Genomic DNA, 17,907 nt, shown 5'->3' with positions numbered 1-17,907 from the left:
CCAGACCAGGGGATTGATTCAGTGTGGATGGTAGGGAAGAGGGCTGAAGAGGGGTCCCAGGGGTTGGGGTGCCAAGTTTGGGGCTCGCTAGGTTAGCTGTGGCTATGGGAATGTCCTAGAGACCAATGGATTTACAAGCCCACGGATTTGGAGACAAGTCTGAGCTGGAGGCTGAGACTGGGAGTCCCCACCTATCAGGGCTGGAGCTGCTGGTTTGTTGGAAGGGAGCAGAGTGGGAGGAGGGCACTGAGGACGGACCCCGAGGAGGATCACTATCCTGCCCAGCCAAACCTTGCTCTTGCTTAGGAAGCCCTGGGAATCTCCTTAGAGGGCTCCCCCAGCCCGCATGACCCCCTCACTTTGCCCCCAGTGTGAGCCTCAGAGCCAGGCATGGAATGTCCTTCTGCACGACATGCACCCTTAGCTGTATCGGGTTCAGGCCCCTGACCGCAGGGCTTGCTAACCCTGGCCCTGCCAGGTGGGGAAGGACCTTAGAGGTCACTGAATCCAAAGCCTTTAATTTACAAAGGAGAAAACGGATTCTCAGAGGAGAGAGAGGCTCGATCTGCTGGAAGAAAGGGGGCTGTTTGTAGTCACCTCCGGAAACTGCTTTGCCCGTAAAGGAGAAACCCAGGAGAGGTAGATGAAAGTATCTGAACTCTTTCAGTCATCAGTTTTTATTGAGCGTCTACTACGTGCCAGTCAGTGCTGGGCTTTCTGGATACGGAGATGGGTTAGGCACGAGCCCTATTGCTGGTGGATAAGAACACCGAAGGGTTAAATTCCGGGAGCTCGGCGGGGGGGCGGGATGGCGGGTGGGGGCGTGTAGAGGAATCTCCCAGAGGAAAAGCCCTCTCCCTAGCTTCTCAGGCTCCGGAAACCTGGGCGAGAAAAGCCTGGGAAGGGCTGCGCCGCTGGCACGCAGCCTCCCCCGCACAGCCCCTCAGGCCAGGGGAGCTGCTGCTCTCGAATTACAACAAAAGGGGCAGGAGGCCGCGCCTGCTGCGGTGGCCGCCTTCAGGGAAGGGGGTGGGTCCGGGGAGGGGTTTGCGGTCCGACGCTGGTTAAAAGTACCGGGAAAAGGGTTGGAGAGCGACACCAGCCCGCGGCTTCCTAAACTTGGAGGTCGGTTTCTCCAACGGCCGGAGAAGTCGGCTCGCCCCCTCAGCTCAGGAAAGGGGCTCCGCGGCGACGGGCGCAGAGAGGGGCCGTCGTGGAGAGCCTGGCCCCAGTCGAACGAGTGCGCACCCCTGCTGACAAGTAAGAGCGCTGCCTGCGCCTCCCTCTCCCCACGGCGGTTCGCGGGAAAGCGGGGGTCCCGGTGGGGTCTCCAGGCGCCGCTCCCCGCGGGCCGCCTCTCAGCAGTGCTTGGGGTTCCCGGGAGCTGAGAGGCGGCACACAGAGCGAAGGCTCCTTGCTCGGAGACGCGAGGACGTGCAGGCTAACAGGTCCCGCTCCCGACTCGGGCGGACCCACCCAGCCCCACCTCGCCTGAATCCGGAGAGCTCACGCAGCAGGGGCGCCCCCGGGAGCTGGGCGCTCGGTTCCTGGCTCGCCAGGGGCGCCTGCGACCAGACAGGACAGAGTCAGACGAGACCCACTGCGTGCTAGGTGCCTAGGAGGGTGCACCGTGGAGCCGCGGACACCGGGGGCTGCGCTGGTGCCAGGAGTTCTGGCTTTTGAGGATGCGGAGCGCGCGGGGGACGGGGGCGCACTGGGGTGTCCCCGGAGCTGTGGCTTTGGGGATGTGGAGCGCATGGGGCTGGGGGGTGGGGGTGGGGAGTGAGGGCTAGTGAACGAAGGAAAGCCCTGAGTCCGGTGGACGGAGAGGCGCGGTCCGCACCTCAGGTATTCACTCCTGGCTGGTCAGGGTACCAGGAAACCTCTCCCGCCAATTATCAAGGGGAGGCCCTGGAGTAGGAAAGAGCCAGCACAAGCTAACCCACGGATGGTCTACGCAGGATCGCCCCGGGGCTAATCCTGGTCTTAACGCGGACACTCCTTCTGCCCTCAGTGCCCGCAACTTTTACGCAGGCGCTTTGAACACCGCGCTTCCGCCGCCTCCGCACCCCCCAACCCGCCGCCCAGCCAACCCCCCATCTGGAGCCCTCTGGAGTAGCTGCCTGCCAGAGGTGTCGCTGTAAATCAGCACCGAAATAGAAATGATTGGAAGAAACAGGCGAGATTCCTACTTCGTCATCCCTCACCCAGCCCCGGGAAAGACCACCAAAAATCAGCGAGGGTGGGGCGAGGGGACGCTGCGAAACACCACTGGGGAGGGGACTGAACTTCTCCTGGCTAGGAAACCTCGAGTCCTGATGAGAGGAGAGAGAGGAATGAAAGTCAGAAACATGCCCCAAATTAATTTCGTCCCCTGAAGTCTTGGAACTGCGGAGATCTTCAAATCAGTCCAAGGGATTCTTTTTGCGGAAAGGGAAAAGTGCTGAAGTGGAGACTCGAATCCGTGTCCCCTCCTCCAGGCCCCGCTCCTACCCCGCCGCTAGCCTGTCTGTCCCAGACCCCCAAAAGGCCGTTCGTCACCCTTGGTGGAATTATTTCGTTATTTATGGTGTATTGTGTACTTAATGGTCGGGGATGGGGCTTAGGACGGAGTCGAAGTGCTCATTTCCCTGGTCAGTTCCCAGATGAACGACTGACTCCCTGGACTCTCCCTTAGCTAAATTATTCATCTCTCGCCCCCCCCCTTTGTCCTGTTCCCCTTCCTGGTCCCTAGTATCTGTCCCTGGAGTGAGCAGCAAACCCATGTGTGTGCCTCTCCGTGACTTTGTGCTAAAAAGTGATTTGGTCTAAGGACACTTAGCCATTAAGTGGCAAAGTTGAATAGGAAACTTAAGCCTGAAGACAAAGCGTCCACTTGATGTTACAGGTTGGCTGACATTTTGGTGCATGGCAGACGGGAGAGGCTACGAAAATGTTTTCATCTATCTCCTTTACAGCTCGGCTCCTTGCCTGGCCTCTCCTGGCCTTTTCCCAAATTCTTGTCCTCTGACCCCTGGCTGACCAGTGTACAAGGGGCCTTGTGAATGAGGCAGATTTTCTGTGCTTCTGGTGGTGACCATTAGTGAAGCTTTCTAGTGTCCTAGAAAATTCTACACTGTTTATTTAAACATCATTTTTTTATTCGGAAACATTTCAAATATAAACAATAGTAGGGAGAAGGCCCCCCATATACGTCGCACTCAGCTTCAACAGTTATTGACATTTTGCCACGCTTGCCTCATCTACCCCTTTCTTATTTCCTTTTCAGGGAAGTATTTTAAAGCAAATCCGAGACATAAAATCATTTCATTCTTACATATTTCAGCGTGACCTCTAAAAATATTAAATAACCATTATGCCGTTAATATACTTAAGAAAATTAACAATCATTCTTTGGTATCATCTAATACCTAGTCCAAAAAAATTCAAATTTTTCCCCCCAGTTTTCCCCCAGATGTCTTTTTACAGTTGACCGGAGTTCTGTTGATTTGTATAATTTATGTTCATCGTATGTTATTCTTTGCAAACCACTTTTCTGTCCACCGTGTTATTTGATTCTTACAACTTCCCACTAAAGAGCGAGGTGGGTTTTGTTGAATTCACGCTATAGTTGAGTAGACTGGCCAACAGATAAGCTGTCCAGATGGCACAGTTGGTGACTGGCCTAGCCAGGACTTGACCCAGCATCCTTAGTCCTGGGCAGTGGTGGTTCTGTTTCTCAGCGCTGCTCAAGGAACATAAGTTGTGCTCTGACGTGTTCATCCTGGCTCTGGCTTCATCCTGGGCTTACCACTTCCTATACACCTGCTATCAGAAATCCCAGTGTAAATACTGAGTACTTGGCCATTTGGTGCTAGAGGTAAATCAGCTGCAAAGTCAGGAAGCCTGGGCTTATTTCCCAGCTTCTTGTAAAACTGTAGGAAAGCAACTCACCTCTCGAGAACTCAGGGTGGCCCTCTCTGAGGTAGGAGCCGTCATCCTTCTCCATTCTCTGGCTCCTAGTTCTGAAAGTAGGGTGAGCGAAATGACTGGAGTTGGAATTCCTGGAAGAGACAAAGGGCTCAGAAAGAAATCTCACTGAGAACAATTACCCCTCACTGATCATTGCCCAAGTATTCTGGCAGCTGGCATCTTTAGTTGGAGGCAGCTGAAATTCTATGGCAGAGGAGAGCCTCCCCTCTGAGGTTCTTCATTTATGGACAGCTTTGTTTATTCTGCCGTTGTCTGATGAGGATATAGGACACCAGAACTTTTTACTTTTAGCATTTTTACTACTTGTGTTTATTTGCTTTGGAAAGGGGTGATAACGAAGTCATTTTTACATCTTATTAATGAGACTCATGAATTGGAATTCTCCTTTCTTGGCTGGCGGTGTGGGAAAAAGGAATCTCTTATTTCTTGATGCCTAGATTTTCTGCTCTCATGTTCATTGCCCTGAAATAGACATGGAATGAACAGACCTTCCACAAAACAGCCAGTTAGGGAGAGAGAAACTGGTTGCTCCAAACCCATTATTCAACCGTAGGAGCTCCAAAGTGACAAAGCATTACCCTTTAACCACACCATCCTCTGGCATCCATGAATTCTTGTCCCCCTCAGCTAACAGGCTGTCTTCATGGGGGTAGAATTTCTAGGTGATTCCATGTCAGCAGCTGCTGTGGCTTTCTTCCTGTTACAGTTTTGGGAGCTTTAGGAGGTATAGTTTCCCTCTCCTGGGGTTGCCTGGGTTCAGAAGGACAGCTTGTAATGACTATTGTTCATTTCCCTCTGGAGAAGGGCATTGTGGTCAGTCTGCATGTCAGTGTCACACAGTCCCTCCTGTACTCCAGACCCGGGGGCCACGAGACCTCAGATGAAGTAGCCACAGCCTGTCCTGCTCCAGGTCCATAGAACCAGCAGGACTGGCAATCGTGGGCCAGCAAAAGGAAAGCCAACTTGATGCCCAGAGAGACAGATCCGCAACAATGCACTCCTTACCTCCTCAGTCTCTGCCCTGTCTAGGTTGAAGCGAGTCTTCAGACCTTCTCATCCTACTCATTCGAGCTGTCCTCCTGCAGGAGGTGTGTGTGACCCGCCAGGAGCACAGCCCAGCCAGGTGTGCTGGCCCATCTTCCCCCACCACCAGCATCAGAGATGTCTTTAGGCACCAGAACCAGCCTTTCAGAATAGGCACTTGCTCGAGGGTGATAAAGCATGATGGTGACAGTTCAGATAAGATGTCCATCCAGAGTTTTAAAAACCCTTTTGCACTTCCCTTGGCAGAAAGAGTGTACCCAGGTAAGTGTGTGTGGTACATATGGGTGTAGAGTGAGAACGAAGTCAGCACATGATGAGGATGTGATTAGGATCACAGTTAATAAGTTCTCCTTGCCCAAGGCTTTTTGATTCCTTCACTTGAAACACCTATAGTATTATAATATTGTACGCGAATGATGATACATTTTCTTTTTAGTTTTTTCGTGTCGGAACTTGATAGACAAGCAGACACAGCTGTACCCAGGGCTGTCCCATGGCAATGGCTCCCATATGTCTTTTCTGATGCGTCGCCAACATGATGCTAAGAGCATCTTCTGAAAAAATAATGCCACTTTCCTATACAGCGTATGCCTTATGAGAAGATAACTTTTGTCGACGACTTGCGAACAGCTCTCATTTGCTCCGTTTCTTTGTTCTTCTTGAACTTGGGTCCATGAACACCCCCCACCTCCAGCCTCGTCCCTGGGGCGCTACGGATGTCCCGAGATAAACATAGCACAGCTTTCCAGAGTGCCTGCATGACTCATGACCTAGTAAGGCGGATAGTTTCCTAAACACAAATATAAATCTCTTCTAAAACAAACACAAATATAAATTTGAGTAAAGTACCTTTTTAAAGGACCTGTCTCCCCAGAATAACAGACGTAAGTAAAACAGCACCAAGCCTAAGTATACGACACTGGATGAACTTTCATACGACACTGGATGAACTTTCATTTCGTTTTATGGTGGTGAACTATACCTAACATAACACTCACCGTTTTAACCGTTTTTAAGTGCACAGTTCAGTGGTGTTACATACATTCACACTGTTGTGCAACCATCACTACCGTCTGTTCCAGGATTTTTTCATCTTCCAAAAATGAAACTCTGCACCCACTGAACACTGACCCTCCATTCTCCCACCACCTTGGCAAGCCCCATTCTACTTTCTGTCTCTATGATTTTGATAACTCTAAATACCTCATATAAATGGAATCATACACTGTCTTTTTGTGACTCGCTTATTGCACTTAATATCTCGTCTTCAACTTTGTCTATGTTGTAGTGTATGTCCGAATTTCCTTCCTTTTTAAGGCTGAGTGATATCCCATCGTGTGTATGTACCACATTTTGTTTATTCGTTCATCTGTCCACTTGGGTTGCTTCCACTTTTGGCTATCGGAAATACGCTGCTATGAATGTAGATGTACAAATACCTGTTCTGGATGAACTTTTACAAGATGAACGTACCCTTGTAACAAGCACCTAGATCAAGAATAGGACATTACCCAGAGGGCACGGAATTAAAGGCAAAGCAGGAGATTCCAAATACATTTCATGCCCGCATGGGGCTGCTTCCATTACACCTCAGGGTCTTGGGAGTGGATGTTCATTTTGTCTACCGTGAGATGGTTTAGAAGAGATTTTTGAAAAACACAATTTATAATCTTAGAGGCAGCAAGATTAGTTGTGAGATTTAAGCAACCTCTTTCCTTAAAATGTTTAGGGAAGATAATACAACATATTTGGGATTTGCAGTTGCAGCTATATTAGGACATCACCACTAAGTATTATTCTTCCAGGCTCTCCCTGGGCTGAAGAGGTTTGCATCCACCTGGAGAACTCCTACTCTTTTGTCAGCTTCTGCTGGATCATGAGTTTCTTTCTTTTTTTCTTTTTTTTTTTCTTTTGGCCTTGCCACACGGCTTGTGGGATCTCAGTTCCCCGACTAGGGATTGAACCTGGGCCACGGCAGTGAAAGCCTGGAATCCTAACCACTAAGCCACCAGGGAACTCCCTGGATCACAAGTTTCAAGCCATGAATGAAAACTTCTGTGGCCACGTCCTGCCTTCCTGCTCTCCTTTCCTTCCTTCCTCCTTCCCTTCCTGCCTGGTGCTCTCTCTTAACTAAAATGATTTATGAGTGACTTTCTAGTTGCCAGACACTCTGCCAGTCTCTGTAAGAGACAAAAATGAGTAAGACATGATATTTGACTTGTGCATTTAAAAATAAATCATCAGTCAAGAATGATATTCTGATGCCTGGCAACCAACTCCATGGTGCCTACCTGGTGCCAACAGCAGCCTCAGAGCAGAGCCAAAGAATGTGGTGTGGAGTTTGGGAAGACAGCCCATCAGGTGATCTGGAATTGCTCCAGCATGCCCATAACCAAATTGTAAGAATAATTTTAAAAAACTTGTAAGCTGCCTTGAGTTCAGATGGTCTGTCTGAGAGCACTCAAGTAAACGTGAGGTTTAGGGACCATTGTAATGATTTAAGAAGAAAAAACTAAAATTCAGACGTCCATGAAACGCCATGAGTTCTCTTATCCTTTTCACTGTTAATTTTCTTCAATTGATATTCCCCAGGTGTTTTTTCTTCAGGAGGCTCTCAAAGCCACACCCACCTCCCCACCCCACTATCAACCCCCTATGTCATCTGTTATCCCAACGTCATGATGTTGCAACGTCATGGTACCCCAGCATCTTCTTTGCCTGGAGAGTTGCTAGTTTCCTAACTGGACTCTTTTCCCTTGGTCTTAACCCGTGGGAAGCCATCCTTTATCCAGTAGGCACAGGGATCTTTCTAGAGCAGAGGTTGGTAAACTTTTTCTCTAAGAGCCAGATAGCCAATATTTCAGACTTAATGGGTCCGTACGATCTTTGTCACAACTTGGCTGTTTTAGTGGGAAAGCAGCCACAGACAAGAAATGAGCATGGCTGTGTTCCAATAAAAGTTTATTTCTAAAAACTTCACAGATTTGGCCCAAGGGCTGTCGTTCACTGACTCCTGCTTTCAATCACAAATCTGCCCCCCTTGCCCTCCCGACGATAGGTATATCGTCGCTCCACATCCCCAAAAGGAAAACTCAACATTTGTTGGCATGATATTCAAGTCTCCTCATGGCCCTAAGCTTGCTTCTCCAAGCTCACCTCTTCCACCTCTCCTCACCCCACCCACTCTGCCAGCCCTTCCACTTTGCATCTTGCAACTCTGAACCCCACACAGGTCTCAGAACATCCTGTGTTATTTCAGACCTGCCTGGAATCATCTCCCTTCCCCACCAGGGACCTGTCAAACTCCTACTTCCCTTCGAAACCTGCCCAGGTGTCAACTCTCTAAATGTTCCTCATCTCTAATTGTAATCACTGCCTTCCCAGTTCTATTTCTGTACCTATTTCTGTACTCTTTTTACATCTCTAAATATACTGTGAACTCCTAGAGGGCAGAACCCTCAGAACCCTCAGGGCAGAAAGTCAGATTCATCTTTGAATTCCAGTGCCTAATACAATGCTTGCCATGTAACAGATGCTTAGTAAGTAGATACTACTAAACTGAAGTGTCAGTTAAATAGATTATTTTTTAATAGCTTGAGATATAATTCACATACTATACAGTTCACCCATTTAAAGTGTTCGATTCAATGGATGTTGGTATATTCACAGATATGTGCAACCATCACAAAGAGAAACCTGTATACTTTAGCCATTGCCTCTTCCTCCTCCCCTCCCCCTACTCCCATCACTAAACAGACACTCATCTACTTTCTGTCTCTACATTGCCAATTCTGGATTTTTTTTTTTTTTTTGCGGTACGCGGGCCTCTCACTGTTGTGGCCTCTCCCGTTGAGGAGCACAGGCTCCGGATGCGCAGGCTCAGCGGCCAGGGCCCACGGGCCCAGCCGCTCCGCGGCATGTGGGATCTTCTCGGACCGGGGCACGAACCCGTCGGCAGGCAGACTCTCAACCACTGCGCCACCAGGGAAGCCCTGGATATTTTATATAAAGGAATTATGTGATATATGGCCTTTTTTGTCTCGCTTCTTTAATTCATATGATGTTTTGAAGTTTCACCCATGTAGTGGCATGTATCCACACTGCATTCCTTTTTATGACCCAATAATACTCCATTGTGAGGATACACCACGTTTTGTTTATCTGTTCACTGTTGGTGGTCATCTGGGTTGTTTCTACCTTTTGGTGATAATGAACAGCACTGTTATGAATACTTGTGTACAAATTTCTGGTTGAACATTTGGTTTCAATCCTTTTGGGTATATAAGTAGGAGTGGAATTGCTGGATCATATGATAATACTTTGTATAAAATTTTGAGGAACTGTCAAACTGTTTTCCACAGTGGCTGCACCATTTTATATTCCATCCAGCACTGTATGAGGCTGCCAATTTCTCCACATCTTCACCAACGCCTACTTTTCCCCACTTCAAAAAAAAAATTATAGCCACGCTAGTGTGTGTGAAGAGGTATCTCATTGTGGTTTTAATTTGCATTTCCCTAATGACTAATGATTTCAAGCATGTTTTCATGTGCTTGTCAGTTATTTGTATGTCTTCTTTGGGGAAATGTCTATTCAAGTCCTATGCCCATTTTTAAATTGGGACTGCTTGTCTTTTGTTATTGAATTTTAAGGGTTTTTATATATCCTGGATACTAGACCTTTGTCAGATATACGATTTACAAATATTTTGTCCCATCTGTGGGTTGTCTTTTCACTTTCTTGATTTTTTTTTTTTCTCGGTTCACATCACATTTACTCAACATTTATTCTGTGCTGGGCTCAGGGGATCCAGAGACCTATCTGCCCTCCAAGGGATTCACCGTCTTAGGAGAGAGACAGATATGCAAACAAAATTAAAAAAAAATTGATCACTACACCCTTTTTGCTACCCCCACTGCTGCTGCTCTAGTTCATCTGGATAGTGTCTTTTCTTTCTTTCTTTCTTTTTTTTTTTTTTTGTGCTACGCGGGCCTCTCACTGCTGTGGTCTCTCCCGCTGCGGAGCACAGGCTCCGGACGCGCAGGCTCAGCGGCCATGGCTCACGGGCCCAGCCGCTCCGCGGCATGTGGGATCTTCCCGGACCGGGGCACGAACCCGTGTCCCCTGCATCGGCAGGCGGACTCTCAACCACTGCGCCACCAGAGAAGCCCTGGATAGTGTCTTTTGATGCAAAAAAGTTTGTAATTTTTATGAAGTCCAATATAGGTATTTTTCAATTTGTTACCTATGCTTTTGGTGTCGTATCTTAGAAGCCATTGCCAAACCCAACGTCATGAATATTTACTGCTGTGTTTTATTCTAAGAGTTTTCAAATTTCAGCTTTTATATTTAGGTCTTTGGTCCATTTTGAATTAATTTTTGTAAATGGTGGGAGGTAAGGGTCCAACTTCTTTCTTTTACATGTGGCTATGCAGTTACTCCAGCATTATTTTTTGAAAAGACTATTCTTTCCCCATTGAATGGTCTTGGTACCCTTGTCCAAATCAATTGATCGTAGATATATGAGTTTATCACCGGACTCTCAGTTCTAGTCCATTGATCTATATGCCTGTATCTTTGTGCCAGTATCACCCTGTCTTGATTACCATTGCTTTGTAGCACCTTTTGAAATCGGGAAGTGTGAGTCCTCCCACTTTGTTCTCCTTTCTCAGAGTTGTCTTGGCTGTTCTGGGTCCCTTACAATTCCGTATGACTTTTAGAATCAGCTTGTCAATTTCCATGGAAAAGTCAGTTGGGATTCTGGTAAGGATTGTGATGAATCTGTAGATCAATTTATATTCTCATCTTAACAATATTAAGTCTTCCAATCCGTGAACATGGAATTTGAAAAATTTATTTAAATCCTCTTTAATTTCTTTCAACAATGTTTTATCATTCACTGAGTATAAATTTTGCATGTCTTTTGTTAAGTTTATTCCTAAGTATTTTATTCTTTTTGATGCTACTGTGAATGGCATTATTTTCTTAATTTAATTTTTGGATTGTTCTTTGAAGGTGTGTCCACACAGTTAATCTTTGTATATTGATCTGGCATCCTATAACCTTGCTGAATTCTTTTATCAGTTCTAATAGTCTTTTAATATATTCCTTAGGATTTTTTATATATACATATGAGTAGATGCTTAAACACAGAGTTGAAACTAGTGGATGTCATGATAAGGAAAGTGGAGGCACCCTGTAATTGCCAGTGGGAGCCATGCCGTGTTTGGAGATGCAATAAAATATTAGAATCATTCTAGGAGGAGGTCCAGAAAAGGCTTGTGATCAGCACCAGTGACATGGGTCAGCTCCAAACATAGCTGAGAAAGTCTGCCTCCTCAGTAAAAGCAAGAACTTGAAGCTCTCTGTGTATATGCCACTACTCTGTGGATGTCAGTATCTTTTTTTTTAAATTTATTGATTTTTTTTTTACTTTTGGCTGTGTTGGGTCTTCGTTGCTGCGCGTGGGCTTTCTCTAGTCGCAGCGAGCAGGGGCTACTCTTCGTTGCGGTGCGTGGGCTTCTCGTTGTGGTGGCTTCTCTTGTTGCGGAGCACGGGCTCTAGGCGCGCCGGCTTCAGTAGTTGTGGCACACGGGCTCAGCAGTTGTGGCTTGAAGGTTCTAGAGCGCAGGCTCAGTAGTTGTGGCGCACGGGCTTAGTTGCTCCGCGGCATGTGGGATCTTCCCTGACCGGGGCTTGAACCCGTGTCCCCTGCATCAGCAGGCAGATTCTTAACCACTGCGCCACCAGGGAAGCCCCTGGATGTCAGTATCTTGACACAGTACCAGCTGGCATCGTGGGCTGAGCCTGGCCAGTTTTGGTGAGGTGACAGTTGTTACCTGCTGCTATCACTCACTGGGCTTCTGGAAGGGCTTCCAATGCTTCTATGGACAGCTGAATCCCACATCATAGGCTCTTAACAAACTTTAGTACAGCACTCCTGCCCCCTCTCCTGGGTCACCAGACATTTCTAGACAAGCCAAAGATGTGGCCATGGCCTCTGTACCAGCTGCTCCTTCCTTCACTGGGCCCTGGGGTATATTTCTCATTGAAGGGGCTCAGGCCTGTTGGTTCAGGTTGCATTGCTTGGAAGGGAGCTTTGCCTGGAAGCTTCTGGAGATGCAGAAGGTGTCTAAAGCCATGGTTGAGTCCTGCTGTGACTAGCGCTCCCTGAGGCATGAAGGAAGCTAAATAGGGAGGGCTTGGGGAGGATGTCACTTAAGAACTGAGCTCCTTGGCCGTTTTGAGGATCCATCTCTTAGAACAGCTAGTTTGGGGAATTCCCTGGTGGCCCGGTGGTTAGGATTCTGTGCTTCCACTCTGCAGGTTCAATCCCTGGTTTGGGAACTAAGATCCCACAAGACACACTGCGTAGCCAAAAAAAAAAAAAAAAAAAATTAAAGAAAAGCTGGTTTGTACATTCCCTCCATCCCAGGACTCCCCCCACTTCCCCCCCGCCGTATGCTTCTCTTACCCCCAACTGTCTGAGCCCCTCTCTACCTCAGTGTCTGTGCCTGGACCAGCCCTCAACACCCCCTCTCCAGAGATTTGCATGCAGTGACCCCATCCCCAGCTACAGTTCCTCCCCTGGAAACAAGACAATGCAATGATTGGATTACTTGAAAAATTTGCACATCATTCTGGCCCCGAATTCTGTTCTCCTCCCCTGCCTGCCTTTTATGAATTTTAATATCACCTTCAAAGTGGCACAGAAATTTGGACCAATTTGGCTACTGACTGTTAGCTCTGAGAAACGGTGTGTCTGAGACTGTGTATGTGTTGGGGGTCAGGGAGGGGTGGGAGGATGGTTAAAACCTGTTACCCAAATGCCGTGTTAAAAGTGGTCGATGGGTGGGAATTCCCTGGTGGGCCAGTGGTTAGGACTCCAAGCTTCCATTGCAGGGGGCCTAGGGTTCGATCCCTGGTTGGGGATCCCACAAGACTCCTGGTGTGGCCAAAAAAAAAAAAGAGTGGCTGAAGAGTGGTTGATGGGTTAAGTGACACTCCTCCTGGAATTTTTCCAGGTTGTTGTGGATTTTATAACTATAATAGTTACCACTCATTGAACACGGCTGAGCCAGTCACTGACTGTCCTGGGCACTTGATATATTTTATGGAACCCACCAAAACAGGGGTCCCCAACCCCTGGGCCACCGACTGGTACCTGTTAGGAACCAGGCCGCACAGCAGGAGGTGAGCGGCAGGCGAGTGAGAGAAGCTTCACCTGTATTTACAGCCGCTCCCTATCGCTGGCATTACCGCCTGAGCTCCGCCTCCTGTCAGATCAGTGGTGGCATTAGATTCTCATAGGAGCACGAGCCCTACCGTGAACGGCACATGCGAGCGATCTAAGTTGCGTGCTCCTTATGAGAATCTAATGCCTGATGATCTGAGGTGGAGCTGAGGCAGTGATGCTAGAGCTGGGGAGCGGCCGCAAATACACATTATCATTAGCAGAGAGGTCTGACTGCACAGAGACCATAATAAATCAGTTGCTTGCAGACTCACATCAAAACCCTATCAGTGAGTGGCAAGTGAAAACAAGCTCAGGGCTCCCACTGATTCTGCATTATGGTGAGATGTATAATTATTTCATTATATATTACAATGTAATAATAATAGAAATAAAGTGCACAATAAATGTAATGTGCTTGAATCCTCCTGAAATCATTTCCCCCACCCCCAGTCTGTGGAAAAATTGTCTTCCATGAAACCGGTGCCTGGTGCCAAAAATGTTGGGGACCACTGCTGTAAAACCCTAAGACCCTTCTGTATTTGCAGAAGGCAGATTTGAACCTGGGACCACTCTCAGATGCCAGCACCATGTTCTTTCCATTACTATATGTTATCCTGTGGTCAAACCGTAGCTGCATTTTTTTAGGGCTTGGGGAGGTGGCTAATTTGAACCCGATGGGCATATCCGCCTCACTCTGCTTCCTCTACCTTCAAGCAGTAGCACTGATTTTGGATTTCCCCTGCCCCTTCTTTATGGGCTACAAGCTATAGAGATAAGATATGTCTCTTGGGGGCCCTGGGGACTTCCCTGGTGGCGTAGTGGTTAAGAATCTACCTGCCAATGCAGGGGACACGGGTTCGAGCCCTGGTCCGGGAAGATCCCACATACTGCGGAGCAACGAAGCCTGTGCACCACAACTACTGAGCCTGCGCTCTGGAGCCCACGAGTCACAACTACTGAGCCCGTATGCCACAAGCACTGAAGCCCGCGTGCCTAGAGCCCGTGCTCCGCAACAAGAGAAGCCACCGCAATGAGAAGCCCACGCACTGCAACAAAGAGTAGCCCCCGCTCACTGCAACTAGAGAAAGCCCGCGTGCAGCAACGAAGACCCAACACAGCCAAAAATAAATTTAAAATAAATAAAATTAAAAAAAAAAAGATGTGTCTCTTATAGACACTATATATTTATTTGGCTTTTGCTTTCCCATTCAATCTGAGAGTCTCCAGTGGCACATTTTAAAGTGTTTGAAATTGTACCTTCATCCTCCCCAGGAAACAGCCTGGTCAGAATGAGATTCCACCCAGAGGCAGTGATGGACTGTGGGGAACCCCAATCGGTCACAAAAAATTATGCCTGACAAAGGTCTCTTTCTGGAGGCTGAAAAAAATTCAGTTTTGTATGCCTACCTCTGGCCATTTCACCATGCCCTGAACATTCCCACTCTGTGGCCAGAAATAGACAGGACCAAGGTGGAATCTTTGGCCAGGGGTCAAATGGACCAGCCCTGGCCAAGCATGGTGTCAGAGTCTGCATTCTTGTCTGAGGTGGTTCAGAAGGGCCCCCTTGTCTCCACCCGCTTCCCTCATTCTCTGAGCACCAAACCCATCCACCCAAGACAGCCTTCCTCCACAAAGGAATGTGTTCCGTGTGCGGCCAGAAGCAGCATCCGACCACAGCTGGGGTAGCCTCTCCCGTGTGCTCTGGGCCGTGAATGAGGACCATTCATCACTCCTGCTGGCCGAGCAGGAATCCCCTGGCAGGCGGCAGGGGGCGGGTCTGATGGAGGAGAGAGCCCCCATCCCTCCCCTGACCCCGTAGCTGAATGCTGACATCTGGCAGAGACATCAAGGGGACCATTCTGTCTGGGTGAAAGAATCCAGCCGAGTTCTACGCTCCACTGTTCTATGACACTAAGCAAGTGGCTTTTGCAGCCAGGACCACTGCTCCTGGCTGGGGAGCCGCATGGTTGCTGATGCGATGTTTCTCATTTGGGTCAGCAGGCCAGTGACTGGGGGCTCCAGAGCACAAGATGTGGAGCAAGTGCTGGGCGGAAGGAATCATTTCCCTACCTACCAGGGCCCTCAGAAAGGGTGAGGCCAGTCACGCAAAGCTGGAGCCTGAGGGAGACCCGTTTTAGGAGGTTCCGTGCCCCAGACAGTCATGTTGGTGGGTGGATGGGAGGAGGTAAGGAGATCAACTTTTGGTCAGAGCAGTGCTTTTTGCTAAAAGCGCTAAATGCACAAATAGTGTAGAATTTTTACAATGTGTTTTCCCCCACTTATGCATGTCTTTGTTATTGACTAGGAAATAGTTGGTCATATTGGCCATTTTTTGACACTCAGGTGTCAGTGGTAAGAGGCCGAGGTCTGTCGTATTCTTTAAGAATGCATTGGGGTAGTCCAAAGCCACTTGGCTTTTCAGAAAATATTGTTGCACCGGCAAGTTCTACAACACAGAATGCCTTTTCTCAGGTAGACGATGAAGTCATTCGAATGGGATTGCTTTGGGGGGAAGAGAAACATTTGAGTAGCCCCAAGGAAATCTTGAGACCGAGAGATGTTTTTGGAGTAGGCCTTTGATATTCTTTCCCAAACAGAATAATTCAGCTGTCAAAAGAGCAGCTTAAGAAAAGGGCCCTGGCGACTTCCCTGGTGGCGCAGTGGTTAGGAATCCGCCTGCCAATGCAGGGGACATGGCTTCGAGCCTTGGTCCGGGAAGATCCCACATGCCGCGGAGCAACTAAGCCCGTGTGCCACAACTACTGAGCCTGTGCTCTAGAGCCCGTGAGCCACAACTACTGAGCCCGTATGCCACAACTACCAAAGCCCGCGTGCCTAGAGCCCGTGCTCCGCAACAAGAGAAGCCACCACAATGGGAAGCCCGCGCACCGCAACGAAGAGTAGCCCCCACTCGCCGCAACTAGAGAATGCCCGTGCGCAGCAACGAAGACCCAACGCAGCCAAAAATAAATAAGTAAATTTATTAAAAAAGAAAAGAAGGCAAAATATTTTAAAAAATTAAAAAGAAAAGGGCCCTGGAAATTCTAGTTATAGATTTTCTCCTTTTCCTTTTGGAGCCCTGTTGGGTCAAAATTAAGTATTTTCAAATAGTCATCCATTATCAGTGCCATGCCTGGAATCATAGAAATCAGTGTTTCTACAGACTTATGGTCACCAAGGGGGAGAGGGGATGGGGGAAGGATGGAGTGGGAGTTTGGGGTTAATAGATGCAAACTATTACATATAGAGTGGATAAACAACAAGGTCCTACGGTATAGCACAGGGAACTATATTTAATATCTTGGGATAAACCATAATGGCAAATAATATAAAAAAGAATGTGTATGTGTGTGTATAACTGAGTCACTTTGCTATACAGCAGAAATTAACACAACATTGTAAGTCAACTATATTTCAATAAAATGTAAAAATCAGTGTTTCTAGAACATACTGGAAAGTTCCAGGGGTGACATATATTTTGGAGTTAAAGATGTCCTCCAACAAGTGAGGTTTATCAGACAATTGAAGGAGCACTGTTCATGATGAACTGAGAAACTTGAGCAAGATACAGGCTTAGAACTCTTTCTCTCCCTCTGACCACACCCTCAGCCCCAACTCCCAGCAAGACCAAGAAAATTGACATCAGCCCTGCTTAAAAGTCTTATCTGCAGGCATCGCAGACTCCCTGGAGCCCACCCTCCCATGGAACTTGGCCCAATTTAGCACCTACAGAGTTTACATAGCACATGTGAACATGCTTTTTGATTTAGGTAACTAAACTTTTCTCCAATATCGTATATTCTTTGGAGCAAATGTCTATCTCTAGTCTTCAAGTAAGTTCTTGCAAGAGCTGGCTCCAGGAAGAACTGCCTAAGGTCATCCTCGGGAGTTCCCAGTTCCCCAAATAACACTTGGGGAAATCTGAAGTAGAAAATTAAATACAACCACTTACATTATACAACTTAGCATCAACCGGAACTGTAGTTGGCACTTGAACAGCGTGACTCAAATCTACCAGGCAGCACCTGTTGGACCCCAAATATTTTACCTGATTTGGGGGGGGACCACCTACTATGGTTCAGGGACTTAAGAAACATGATCTCTGATTTTTGAAAGAGTCCTGAAATGAAGGTGTTTCTTGTTTCTTCCTTTAAAAAGTTGCTTTTGAGTACATATCGTTTCCATTTTACAGATGAAATACTGAGACTTAGAAAATCTAAGTGTGCCTGAGGTCACAGAGCTAAGAGGTGATAGAAGAGGGATCTGAACCTAGTTCTGTGTGACTCTAAACCCCTGGGCCACGCTGCTTAGTGGCAGTGGGAGGCGATGGCACGTGCAGCCCGTTCTTTGTGGAGGATGAATGTGCAAGCTGTCTGAAGGGGACGCTGAATGTAAGGGGTGCTCGAGGCCCTTGGGGAAGGTGAGCTGATTCTGGCTGATGGTTTTCAGGAATGCCTGGGATTTAAGTCCTGGGGACGTGAAGGAATTCTTTCCCCATGTCTCCCAGACACCCCCTGGGTGTCACAGGGCTTCTTGTCGGCAAAGCTTACACTAGTATCAACTGTGTGAACTCGTATCCTTAAATGGATTGAATTGAACGTAAGAATGTCCTCAACTGCTTAGCCAAGAGCCCAGTGAGAACGTATCGGGAGAGA

At 47.8% G+C, this 17,907-nt stretch overlaps 1 protein-coding gene across 1 annotated transcript in view; it reads left to right on the top strand.

Moving 5' to 3' along the window:
* The first annotated feature begins 1,133 nt into the window (after positions 1-1,133).
* The window catches only part of LOC132597427 (lysyl oxidase homolog 2), a 102,378-nt gene continuing 85,604 nt past the window's right edge, over positions 1,134-17,907 (top strand). The window contains exon 1 of the mRNA XM_060300036.1: positions 1,134-1,260. The gene's annotated coding sequence lies outside the window, so the exon portion shown is untranslated. The remainder of the gene's footprint in view (positions 1,261-17,907) is intronic.

Source organism: Globicephala melas, chromosome 6, assembly GCF_963455315.2.
Source record: "Globicephala melas chromosome 6, mGloMel1.2, whole genome shotgun sequence".
NCBI classification, from domain to species: domain Eukaryota; kingdom Metazoa; phylum Chordata; class Mammalia; order Artiodactyla; family Delphinidae; genus Globicephala; species Globicephala melas.
This window is presented reverse-complemented; position numbering and strand designations above follow the sequence as displayed.